General features: G+C 41.1%; 1 long non-coding RNA gene across 3 annotated transcripts in view; it reads right to left on the reverse strand.

The window, feature by feature from the left end:
• Positions 1-12552, reverse strand: part of LOC128698808 (uncharacterized) — a 77985-nt gene that overhangs the window by 32891 nt on the left and 32542 nt on the right. Inside the window, exon 3 of one of the 3 annotated variants that reach the window (XR_008408513.2) lies at positions 7591-7729. The exons of 1 other annotated variant lie outside the window; for it this stretch is intronic. This is a non-coding gene — a long non-coding RNA (uncharacterized lncRNA). Of the gene's footprint in view, positions 1-7590; positions 7730-7903; positions 7986-12552 lie in introns of those variants that run through there. One more of the 3 variants, XR_008408514.2, reaches the window with a different exon arrangement.

Consider the following 12552-nt stretch of genomic DNA (forward strand, 5'->3'; position numbering starts at 1 on the left):
TAGCATGGCTAGGCATTTCGGGCAGACTTAAATTAAATCTAAAGTTTAAAATATTACAAAATTGTGAGGTAAGTTGGTATTATGGCTAAGTGACTAAATACTAGTTTGTGAGTTTAGCAATGTGAATGCTTGTGTTTTGGCACTATCCATAGTTTCAGTATTGGAGTATCACAGGCGGCATGTTTCAAACGTACTGCCCGAGCACAAGCAGGAGACCAAGGCACGCACTTCTGAGAATACCTGCCCGAGGTTTGGGGTATAGAATGTGAAGCTGTGGTTAAAACCGAGGTAGAGGTGTAAAACCTCATCAATCATGGACGAAGGAGGAACCTCACTAAAAGCAGTTAGATGCTAGTAAAGGTCCCAATTTGCTCGGTCAAATTGCCAGCGTGGGGTACGACGAGGTGACGAATACGAAAGAGAAATAAGGATTGGAAAATGATCGCTGTCATGCAAGTCCGGCAGGTCAGACCAGGTGAACTCTGGTACAATCTAGGAAGAGCAGACCGGGAGATCGATGCAAGAGGAGTAGTACGAGGATCAAAATGGGGCAGAATGACAGTATCACTACAAGAATTGAGGGACTGGTGCTTTTCCAATATCGATAGTTGTAAGGAGAGAAAGATCGTGAGCTTGGTTAGCATTCTGGACAGTGATGATGCGTGTACCGCTCTTGAGAGCACGAAAGGATACATCTCTACCAACATGGCGTAGGAGCGCCTTGCCAATACTATGGTGGGAAAGATAGGCAGAAAAGGAAGTCAGTCGTAGAGTAAAAAATTTAGTCCGTTGTGCATTTTGAAACAGCGTGTGAAGGGAGTGCATGACATGCCGGTCGTGTCTGAGAAGAATGAGAAGGAAACGAAGAATTATCATCAGGTAATGGTCTTGGGCGTCTAGGTTTGGGACCGAGTGGATCCGACGTGGTAAGGGTAGGCGATGGGAGGATGAATAGGCGAGGGAGGATGGGATAAGGAAGGGGGGATTGGGGGGGTAATTAGGTTCGGTCTGAGGAAGGAAACCAAAAGGTTCAAGTCCTCAGACCAAAAGCCTCTTCACCGTGCCACGGATCCCCTTTTGAAGAGGACAACCGTTTCAGCATTGTTAAACCACGTTGCATCACATACTCGTGATGCTGGACAATATTTACAACCACCGAGATACCAAATTTTTGAAATCCATGACGTGCTAGTAAGCACACAAGTTACCTGATCCTACAGTGATACGCGAGGCATCAATAGCATCCAACCAGCCTTGCGATTTTTTTATTCTTAGCTATACTAGTTATATGGTACAATCTACACTACATAAATACCGTAAGCAAGACTATGCAATCTAGTACTATGAAATTTTTGCTAGTAACTGTTACAATCATACAGAGTATATAACTGAATAATGATAGTCTAAAGGGTTTGGGAGAGCGAAAGTTGACTCCAGAGAATGTCAAGGAACTGGGTGTTGAAACCAGAATTTGCTAAGACGCTGTGGCGCAAGAAACGTCTGTTGATATTCAGAGGCAGTGACAATGTTCTCATCGGTTCGGAACATTAAAGATTAATGTCATTCAACGACATCCTGGTTAACTTCCATCTCTCTGTAGTCACATTCTGAATAAACAGAGCTTCAACAATCCTGGTCTTTCTATTTGATATTGACAAGTTGCTAGAATGGAATAAATTGCTAATGTTGTGAAATGACACCCCTCAAGGAAGGTTCCTTGATGTTGGTGAGGGGCTCTTGATTTAGGGAATTGGATCTGTGCTCCAGTTCCCCGAATTAAGCCTGAATGCCTTCCACATCCCCCCCCCCAGGCGCTGTATAATCCTCCGGGTTTAGCGCTTCCCCCTTGATTATAATAATAATAATAAATGTGAAATGACAGATGTAAACCTTACAGATGGAGATAATTCAGACACTAATGGCACTGAAGTTTGTGATAAAAGTCCATCAAAACTTTGAAGAATAAAAGGCATAATACCGTGACTGGAGAAATACACAAATAACCCGCACATAGGCAAATTATGACGACGTTTCAGTCCGACTTAGACCATTGACTAGCCAGTTATAGTCTCCCATTTATTAACAAATTACCTAAATTCTTCAATAAAACTTTTACGGTACAGCACTAGAACTGAGCGTCACATTAGGTTCGCTAACTTATGGATAGCGCTGATCAACAATCACGAGCAACAATACCTGTGATTGTTGAGAGAGGAAAACAGCTTTAGTAAACTTAAAAGCTTCTTAAAATATAAGTTCTTCTTGACTCACGAAATCGTAATGACACGATTGCAAACAAACCATACCACGGGTGGGGATAGAACCCGCGATCAGAGTCTCAAAACTCCAGACCGTCGCGTTAGCCGCTGGACCAGCTAGCCACTAAGATTCGTCCAACTAGGTATATTCCTACACCATAGGAAGGTTAGCATAGGCACCACTGTGACCACAAATCCAAGTTTTTACAGACGAATCTCCAGCTAGCGTGGCTAGCTGGTCCAGTGGCTAACGCGACGGTCAGGAGTTTTGAGAGACTCTGATCGCGGGTTCTATCCCCACCCGTGGTATGGTAAGCTCTTCTTTATCAATGTAATATCTAAATAATGTGGCATTGTTATTGACCGAGAATGTTAATGAAAACGTAAAACATATCAGACTAAACGTTTGCCAACATGAAAGTCAGAAAAAGCTTTTTAAATACACTACTAAAAATTCGAGGAACAGTTTTGATGCAGCAATTTTAAATTTTGCAGTTTATATAAAATTAAGTGGACGTTTTTAATAACTGGGTGGTAGTTGATTTCCTTTAGTTCCATAAATTCTTAATATAATGGTTATAAGGGCTTGGTATTTGGTACATAAAAGGTAATCGAAAAAGTGGTCCCGTAATTTTATGGATATATTTGAAAGACTAATTGTTACCTCTTAATCATTAGCATTTACAATAAATAAGGCTATTAGGATGTAACGAAAAAGTGAAAATGGGGGACAATTCAGACAAAAGCTCTTAAGAGAAAATCAGGCAATTCCATGTGCAGTAAGTTAAATGTTATGTTACATTCATAGCATGAAAATTATCTAAGTGTAAAATTTAGCGTTATAAGGACTAGAGAAAGTTAGTTACCTAACTTTAGAAGAATATCGGTACTTGTCATTAAGGATACCAAAAGTTCTCAGCCCTTCCCTGTCTATGGTAGTAGAAATCGTAACATCTCAGTAAGTGTAGTAAAATAATTGTTTTTACTGTATCTGGCAACTATATCTGCACAGTTAATTATACTGCCAACCCTTTTCTGTAATCACGTCGGTGGTGAATATAGTTTTAAACCTTTAGGTACATATACCATTATTAGGACTATCGGACCAGAACTGAGAAAAACACTATTCCGAGGTTCATGTTAAACTAGAGTTTGATTCCTTATTATTCATTTGGATCATACTGTTTGCTGTTACTCAATCCATTAACCAGATATGCTGCAAGAGCAGCTTCAAAATATATAGTCATATCCTTAGATGTCCTCAGAGTTCAATATATATTTATATATTTATATATGTATGTGTGTATATATATGTGTATATGTGTATATATATGTGTGTGTATATACTGTATATGTGTGTATATGTATATATATATATGTAACCATAAAATCATCATCAGACGTGTTAAGACTAATACAAAAGGAACAGTTACTTGTTTAGAGATATCAATTCCACTTTTTTTTCAGACAACTACAAGTGACAAATTTACGTAATCACTAATTTCTTACAGATCATTTTCAAAATTTGCAGGGTACAAGGATTCTACAGAATTACAGCGCTGTATGACCCTGGTGGTTTAGCGCTTAGTTTCGATAATACACAGAATAAGCTTAGGAAGGATAATCGACAGACAAGTAAACAGCTGAAGTAAATTCAGACACACAAAACTATAGACTACACTGAGTGGCGTAGGTAGTATGTTAAAGGGATCTGCATATGGAAGAGCAAGTAGTTATCAATACGCCATCAAAAATAGTAGTTTAGCTAATGAATGTAGGTACTGTGCTATCACCAAGAGAGATGCACATCATTACAGAGCACCCAGGGTTCCAGACTATGTGAAACAATGTATAAACGCGTGAATCAAGGAAACTTGAAAATGACAGACAGCATGACTTTATATGGAGAAATATAGAAGGAAGAGTGGCGGATGATACAAAGATGAACATAAGTGCGAAAAAGCGGTTTTCGCACAACAACGTCGAACATACAACAGCCACGAGTACGACAAATGACTAAGACATATGTATCATTTGGGTAACTATTTAAATATTTTACCTGTGCAGTAGGCTTCAGTCTAATACAGAAGTGATAGTGGAAATGTTTGGGTAATTTTGAGGTGCTAAACACTTCAGCTCTGACAGAGCCTTGCATACTGGAGATGGAAGTGAGATGTAGTGGCCGAGACCTAACAGGAGAGTTAAGTCCCTAGTGGAGGTAGGTCTTCCCAAACAGGTGTTTAACAACAGACTTACAGACATTTCCTGTACCAAGATACCATTGTGTTGCTATGTTAGATAAGTATTATTCATGGAACAAGCTGAAGAATAAGACATACAACATTTGGGTATCTCCATTTCTCCCGTGTCCGGTATTAAAAATCACCTTCGAAGAAGGCTGCTATGCAGGCGAAATGTTTCAGCATTTAAATACCCATGACTTATTGGGTACATGACTTATTGGGTACCATTCTTACATATGCATCTTATTCATCAATATTGTGTGCCACTAATGAAGTGACTGAGGATAACGAGAACTTTCAAAACTAGAGAAAATGCTAGTGATGACTATTCAAATGTGTGTTGAGATCCTGCTTGTCATGATTGTGACCAGATCTACCTGGAGTTCATTACCTTTGTAACTAGTTCAGCTATCATAATTTTGGGGTCCAGTCCCTGGACCCATTATGTACCTCTAATCTTCTGACTGCCGCCCACAGGATGGGTATGGGTGCATAATAAACATATTAAACTAAGAGGGGCATAGGGTAATACACTTAGTAGATACTGGAGGGCCTAGTCCCAAATCTGCGCATTACTATAACGTACCAGCGAGATATATGGAAGTGTAAATAGATCCAGTGAAAGATAGGAGAGAAAAGCACGTCTGTTGGTTTAGACTAGGCTATTCAAAATATTAAAATGTAGGTATTACAAACATTACTAAAACAAGTGTACGAATTTTCAAAAGAAAACTAAGTCACTACCTTCACTGTGTGCCAGATCAACCAAGTTGTGTGGGGGCCGGCAGACTGCCAACAGCAACAGCGTAGTCGACCAGACAACGGGAAGCCCTGCCTCAGGCCAGGCTTCGAGAATGGGAAAACTCTCGAAACACTTCTCGTGTAAATGCTTTTGTCCCAGTCTTTTCAGGCACCAATACAAGTGTGTTATGTTGAAGGTGGTATAAAATACCGACAAGTTGATGATTAAGACACGTGCAACAGTTTGGTATCTTTTTTGATGAAATGTTTCGCCTACACAGTACTTCTTCAGTCAAATACAGATTCAGCAGGTGTAGTGGTGAAATAAAGATTATGTTATCAGTCCATCAACCTTGGAGAAACAGTGTTTGAGGTGATCAGTCCCTTTGCCTGGAGAAGAGTTCAGCTCCATGATGGTCTGGGACGACATGAAGCTTTAGCTTCATGTCGTCCCAGAATATATAGGCGAGGGGGACAGGAACGGGACCGAGAGAGGAAGAAAAAGTAGTGTACCAGTCACGGTATTGTACCTTTTTTGTTTTATGAAGAAAATGGTATTGTGAAATTTCCATTTCAGTTAATTTTATTTACACAATTATCCCATATAGTTTTTTGATTATAATAATAATTATCCCATATAGTAACCTAAACTTAATGCAGTTTTTTTCCCGAGATTCCATTAAAACATTGGTGTATTTCAGTTACTTAGCTACTAAAGTGACTTTCAGTGAATACACTAACTTTAGACTAAAAGTTAAGTTTTCATATACTGATATATTCTCTACACTTTCCTTATCTACAGATTACTTACAATTGTGTAATGACAAGTTGATAAGGATATATGAAATCGCAGGTGCCGTAATGTCCATAGATATAGGCGTTTTTCGGATTATTTGAACACTGATGTTTATACAACTTTGAAATTGTCACTTGTTAGTCTGTTGTGTACCTGTAGTTGATTTCCGGGGGTCACCGCCCCCACGGCGGGAGGGAGAGCTATATCATAATCTACACTTGGAAAATCTTGGAAGGAATGGTCCCAAATCTGCACACAGAAATCACTCCCTACGAAAGTAAAAGACTGGGCAGGCGATGCAAAATGCCCCCAATAAAAAGTAGAGGCGCCATTGGTACACTAAGGGAAAACACCATAAGTGTCCGGGGCCCAAAACTGTTCAACAGCCTCCCATCAAGCATCAGGGGAATTGCCAATAAACCCCTGGCTGCCTTCAAGAGAGCTGGATAGATACCTAAAGTCAGTGCCGGATCAGCCGGGCTGTGGCTCGTACGTTGGACTGCGTGCGGCCAGCAGTAACAGCCTAGTTGATCAGGCCCTGATCCATCGGGAGGCCTGGTCGTGGACCGGGCCGCGGGGGCGTTGATCCCCGGAATAACCTCCAGGTAACCTCCCGGTAACGGCCTGGCCCCCAGACCATGCCTCTTGATGGCCTGATCATATATTATTCCACAAATGATATATTTACGATGATTTAAATTATCAGTTTGCCATAGAGATGCAAGTTGCCATTTACAACTTATGTCGTACATATAATTAATGACGATCTGGAGGATCCGCTTGCGTGTGAGAGGGTGAAGAAAAGAGGGAAGGAAAGGGAGGGAGGGAGAGGAGGTAGAGTAGAGAGCTGGAGGGAGAAATTATTATTATTAATCAAAAAGAAGCGCTAAGCCACAAGGACTATACAGCTGGAGGGAGAAAGAGGGGGGAGAAGTAGAGCGAGAGAACCTTTACTAGTAATCCTCTGGGAAAACCATTAAAATTTCTTCCACATGGCAGTTCATGAGACGGCATTCAGAAATTTCCAATACGTTGGACCTCCATATTCTGGGTTTCCTTTCATTTCGCGAGCATGTTTGTACTCTCTAAGACGTACTCTTGTTTGCAGGCGGTGGAGCCACAGCTCTATCCCTTTACCATATTTCAGATTTCTAGCCTCCAGGTCCCTCTTATACCTACTCTTGAAACTATGTAAGGCAGTTTGCCTTGTACCTCTTATATAGTACGTGTCATTTACCACATTACGTCTTGAGCTGCCATCTGTGTTCACTGGTTTCCTTTCCCTGGAGCTCAGTCCTATTTACTCTAATATCCTCAGTATTTTGTTAGACTATTATATATCTAATGCTTCTCTTCTAGTTAAATAAAATATCTAGTCTATAGTTCGTCCCTTTTAATTCCGCCACTGATCAAGAATTTTTGAACGTTTTCTGCGTTGTTATACTTGATCAGAAGTGGGTTCTGCTCAGGCCCAATGTGGGCCTAAGCAGGGCCTAAGGTGTGTATCTTAAATGAATCTTCAAATATCGTAAAGTATTTCGTAGTCAAGATCCTTTTTGCATATGGTTTATTCATTGTATAATATTCAGAATGTGTCTTAACAGCTCTGTTTCCTGTCCATATTTCAGTCTCCTCAGTTTATGAAGTCTCCCCCAGTTCTCGCTGGTCGTTACGTCTCATTGGTATCACGTCTGCAAACAGTAACACAGAAGCGTAAAATTCATCTAGCAGCAGGTGACAGACAGGCTACTCCAATATTAATCGTCAGAAAGTTAAGACACATGTGCAACATCTGGATATCTTTATTGTAGACGTTTCGCCATCCAGTGGCTTTATCAATACAGATTCTAGGACATAATAGGAGGCTGTAGAACTATATACAAAAGATGAGGTAATCAGTCCCTCAGCCTTGGAGTAAGTGTTCACAGCATCGTGGTGGAGGAGAATCTGGAGCAAAGGCAAGAAGACTGGCGGTTATATAGGCGTCAGTGGATAAGGACGGGCAGCAGACGAGAGCATAGTCCTTTCTTGCACATTAATCGTCAGAGGGTAGAGGTGAATGACCAGGAAAGAAATATAAACAGCAATTAGGAAATTCCCTGTATAAGCAGCTCTCACTACTAGGAGGCTAGCACTGCCCTTCCCGAAATTCTAAATGACCGTTGACATTCTGTACTATGGGGCTATACCAGTGAGAATGAATGATTTTTAGGCGAATCTGGTGTGGAGTGTGAACATTCCAAGACCAGGCTTCATTCAACTTTGGATCATGAACGCTAAAAGCTACACTAGAAGGCACCATTGCAATGGTGCCTTCTAGTGTAGCTTTTATTCCAGTGTCTAGCTGGAATTTTAGCTTTATCCCAGTGTTCATCTTGGATAAGACTGGGCGTTAAAGTTTAGGAGCACATTGCATTAATTTTGTTTTAGTTTCAAATAAGGGTACACACCTTCAAGAAATAGGTTAGTATGGGTAGAGTCGCGTTTTTTTTTTTTTGTGCGTGCGTGTGTGTGTGTGTGTGTGTGTGTGTGTGTGTGTGTGTGTGTGTGTGTGTGTGTGTGTGTGTGTGTGTGTGTGTGTGTGAGAGAGAGAGAGAGAGAGAGAGAGAGAGAGAAAGGCACAGGGTGTTATGGGCTCGTGACAGGTATTTCCGTTTGGAGTAGGCCTACTTGTTTCACGAGTAGTACACATTAATGCATCCACAAAACAGGCGTTTTTAAGCAAATACCGCAAGAAGCTGGGGATCGAACTCTTAATATTTCAGCCCGCCTCGTGGGAAGCCAGCTAAACTCAACGACGCTTTAGTCCACTAAGCCATCAATACTTCAGACATCAGGTACCCAGTAACATTGGGCATGTCACTCCTAATGCAAGCACATACGTGACTGTTCCAAATGAGAAGAATGAAGTTAGTTCTGAGCTTACCACAGCCATGTGTGCGCGCTCGCATCAGGAATGACATGCCCAATGTTACTGGGTACCTGATGTTTGAAGTATTGATGGCTTAGTGGATTAGATTATAATAATCAAGGGGGAGCGCTTAGCCCGTAGGATTATGCAGCGCCTGTGGGGAGAATGTAGAAGGTATTCAGACTTAATTCAAGGAACCGGAGCACAGATCCCGTTCCCTAGAACAACGAGTCCCTCACCAACATCAAGGAACCTTCCTTGAGGAGCAGTGGATTAGAGTTGTTGTTTTTGGCTGGCTTTCCGCAAAGTGGGCTGAAATATAACTGGTTCGAGCCCCAGCTTCTTGCAGTATTATTTGTTTAAAACTACTTTATTCATGGATGCATTATATATTTTACACACACCCACCCACCCACACACACACACACACACACGGGACGTTAGGAAGTATTTCTTCAGAGTTGTCAGGAAGTGGAATAGCCTAGCAAGTGAAGTAGTGGAGGCAGGAACCATACATAGTTTTAAGAAGAGGTATGATACAGCTCAGGAAGCAGAGAGAGGACCTAGTAGCGATCAGCGAAGAGGCGGGGCCAGGAGCCGAGTCTCGACCCCTGCAACCACAATTAGGTGAGTACAATTAGGCGAGTACAGGCCGTCTCTCCAAACCACTTCGGCCCTTCCTCAGCCCTCTGGATAATACTTTTAATAACCCCGTACCTTCTAGTCTCTAAATTGTGAATTCTCTGCATAATATTCACACCACACGTTGCCCTTGGACATCACCTCTTTACTGTCTCGCTGGAACATTTAAAACCCATGGTTCACACCCATATAAGTGTTGGTACCACCATTTTTCTTTTACGTTCCCTTTCCTTGGGCTCTGAATAACTTTCTTTTTCTACACAGATGCCTCAATAAACCACCCACGTTTTTACCCCTCAACCAATTTTATGATTTACCTCATCTTTCAGACTCGTCCGCCGCCAAGTCCACTTACAAATATTTGAACACATTTCCTCTATACTCTCCTTCCAATCTGATATCCATTTTTTCATTGCCTTAATTTCTGTTACTCATAACCTTACCATTTCATTTATTCACTCTTTAAAATTTATTTTTTTAACAAACCGGCAGTATTCCACCAAGGCAGGGTGACCTAAAAAGAAAAACTAAAGTGTCTTTTTAAATTTAATAATTTGTACAGAAGGGGTTACTAGCCTCTTGCTCCTTGCATGGTTAACCGATGAATTCATTTCCACTTCCCCATGAAGAAAAAGAATCACAAGAACTAATAAGAAAATAGAAGAAAAGCCAGATGGGCATGTAAATATACATGCATGAACATTAATGTATAGTGTGACCTAAGTAGAAGTAGGAAGATATACCTGTTATCCAATATGTTTGATAATAGACACCAGCAATCCTACCATCATGTAAAATAATTACAAGTTTCCGTTTTACACTTGGCAGGACGGTAGTACCTCCCTGGGTGGTTGCTGTCTACCAACCTACTACCAGGTTTCTTTTAAATACCCTCCCAAATTAGTCTACCCACCTTTGCAACTTCTATTCATACTCTCCCAAAAAGTGTCAATGGTAAAAACCACCTGACAACTCAATTTGTATTAGATTCATCTTTCATTCCTACACGTCTCCTAACGCCCTAGCATTCGCTTCTTACAACCTCATCTATGAATTTGTTGAACAATCATGGTAACCTAAGTTTCTAAGGCCTACTTTTGCTGGAAAATCTCCCTTTCTTTCCTACATACCCTAACCTGAGCCTCACTATCCTCAAAAACTCTTGGCTGCTTTAAGAACCTACCACCTACAGTATTCCATACACTTGCAGCTTTTCTCCCCCTTCCTAAAATCTCTGTTCATCTGCAGTCCTGCTCTGTTTTATCTGATTCAATAATAACTACACAGTTTAGCAGGTTTATTCCCTGCCAACCCCTAGGTACCTTTCCCTTATTCATACGTTTATGGAACAAACACCAACCACTCCTAAACTATCCCCACCTGCTCTTAACATTTGTCTTTATCCCGTCAATCCCAGTTGCTTTATCCAGTTTTAATCTTCCCACTGCTTCACGCACCTCCCTCACACATGGCTCTTCCTCACTCCTAGATGTTAAATCTCCCTGCCCAGTGCATGAAATCACTGCCTTCCTCTCCATTTAACAGTTAATTAAAATATGCCCTCCATCTTCCCACTTTCTCCATCCCCTCCATCTAGCGACTTCTTTACTGTTAAATATATTAGTTTCCTAGATGTTTTTTACTCCAAGTTTTATTCTCAGCAGTATTTGTTGACAAACTCGCTTTCTCATTTGCTTTCCTTTTACACTCTTGTCACTAGTTCAAGCTATCTTACTCTTCATATAATCCACACTTTATATCACTTGCTTTATAGAAACCTCATGTTAACTTTTTCTCTTACCACTTTTTTACCTCACTGCGCCAATTGTGCTTCTTCCCTCCAGCACTCTCTCTCCTGATCTACTAACTTTGTTGCACATTAACACTGCATTCTTAAATCTACCTCATACCTCTGACATTTCCTGAAGTCTATAGCCCACCTTTCTTCCATCAGTTGCTTACATTTTTACCCAGTCTTAAAATATGGACTCACTGTCTTACTGATGACATTCTCCTTTTATCCCGTCTATTACTCTCACTGTAGCTGGAACTAAATCTGATTTATGTCGCCCCTCTAAAAACATGCACATCCAAAATCAACTTATGTACTAGTACAGATTGCTATCATTACGCCCTATGTCTCATCTCTTGTACTTCTCTATCTTCTTTCTTAAAATACGTATTGCCTCTTACCAAACCTCTTTCTATATAAAGTTAAATTCGAACTGTCATCCCTTTCCTAGAATCAAACCTGATTGCCTCCTATTGCCCAAGCTTTAAAATATATATTTAGTACATGTACAAGGTATACAGGCGTAGCTGACATGACATATTACTATATAGGAAGCCGCTTGTTATGCAGAGCATTTCGGGCAAATTAGGTCAGTTTTGTCCCAGGATGCGACCCACACCAGTCGACTAACTCCCAGGTACCCATTTCACTGATGGGTGAACAGGGACAGCAGGTGGCTTATGGAAACACGTTCCTAATGTTTTCCAGCCGTACCGGAGTAGATTCGAACTCCTCAGTGTGTGAGCTGAGTGCGAACTATGGGCCACCAGTGAGTGTTTTCACATTACAATAATGTTCAACTTTTGTGGGTAATTATTTCTATTAAACCATTTTCTCTCCTCAGGTACGTAGGACTTTTGTGGTGTCAGTCAACACAAGAGACGATGGTGAGTAACTGGTGAGGGTGTGGATGGTTGGGGTGTGTGGATGGTTAATGTGCTCACCTCTTGAGGGGGGGGGGGGTCGAGAGTGCTCCTAGCCTCGCCTAGAGACCTAGACCACTTTCACCGGTATCTGTTATCTTGCCACTTGGCCTTATCTTGAAGCTGTGTGTTGAGTTTGCCTCCACCACTGCCTCATCCAAGTCTTTACACTTGATAACCATCTTGAGACTAAAGAAATACTTTCCTACATCCCTATAACTCATCTCTTCACCCACCTGTGCCTGC

Source organism: Cherax quadricarinatus, unplaced genomic scaffold, assembly GCF_038502225.1.
Source record: "Cherax quadricarinatus isolate ZL_2023a unplaced genomic scaffold, ASM3850222v1 Contig87, whole genome shotgun sequence".
Taxonomy (NCBI): domain Eukaryota; kingdom Metazoa; phylum Arthropoda; class Malacostraca; order Decapoda; family Parastacidae; genus Cherax; species Cherax quadricarinatus.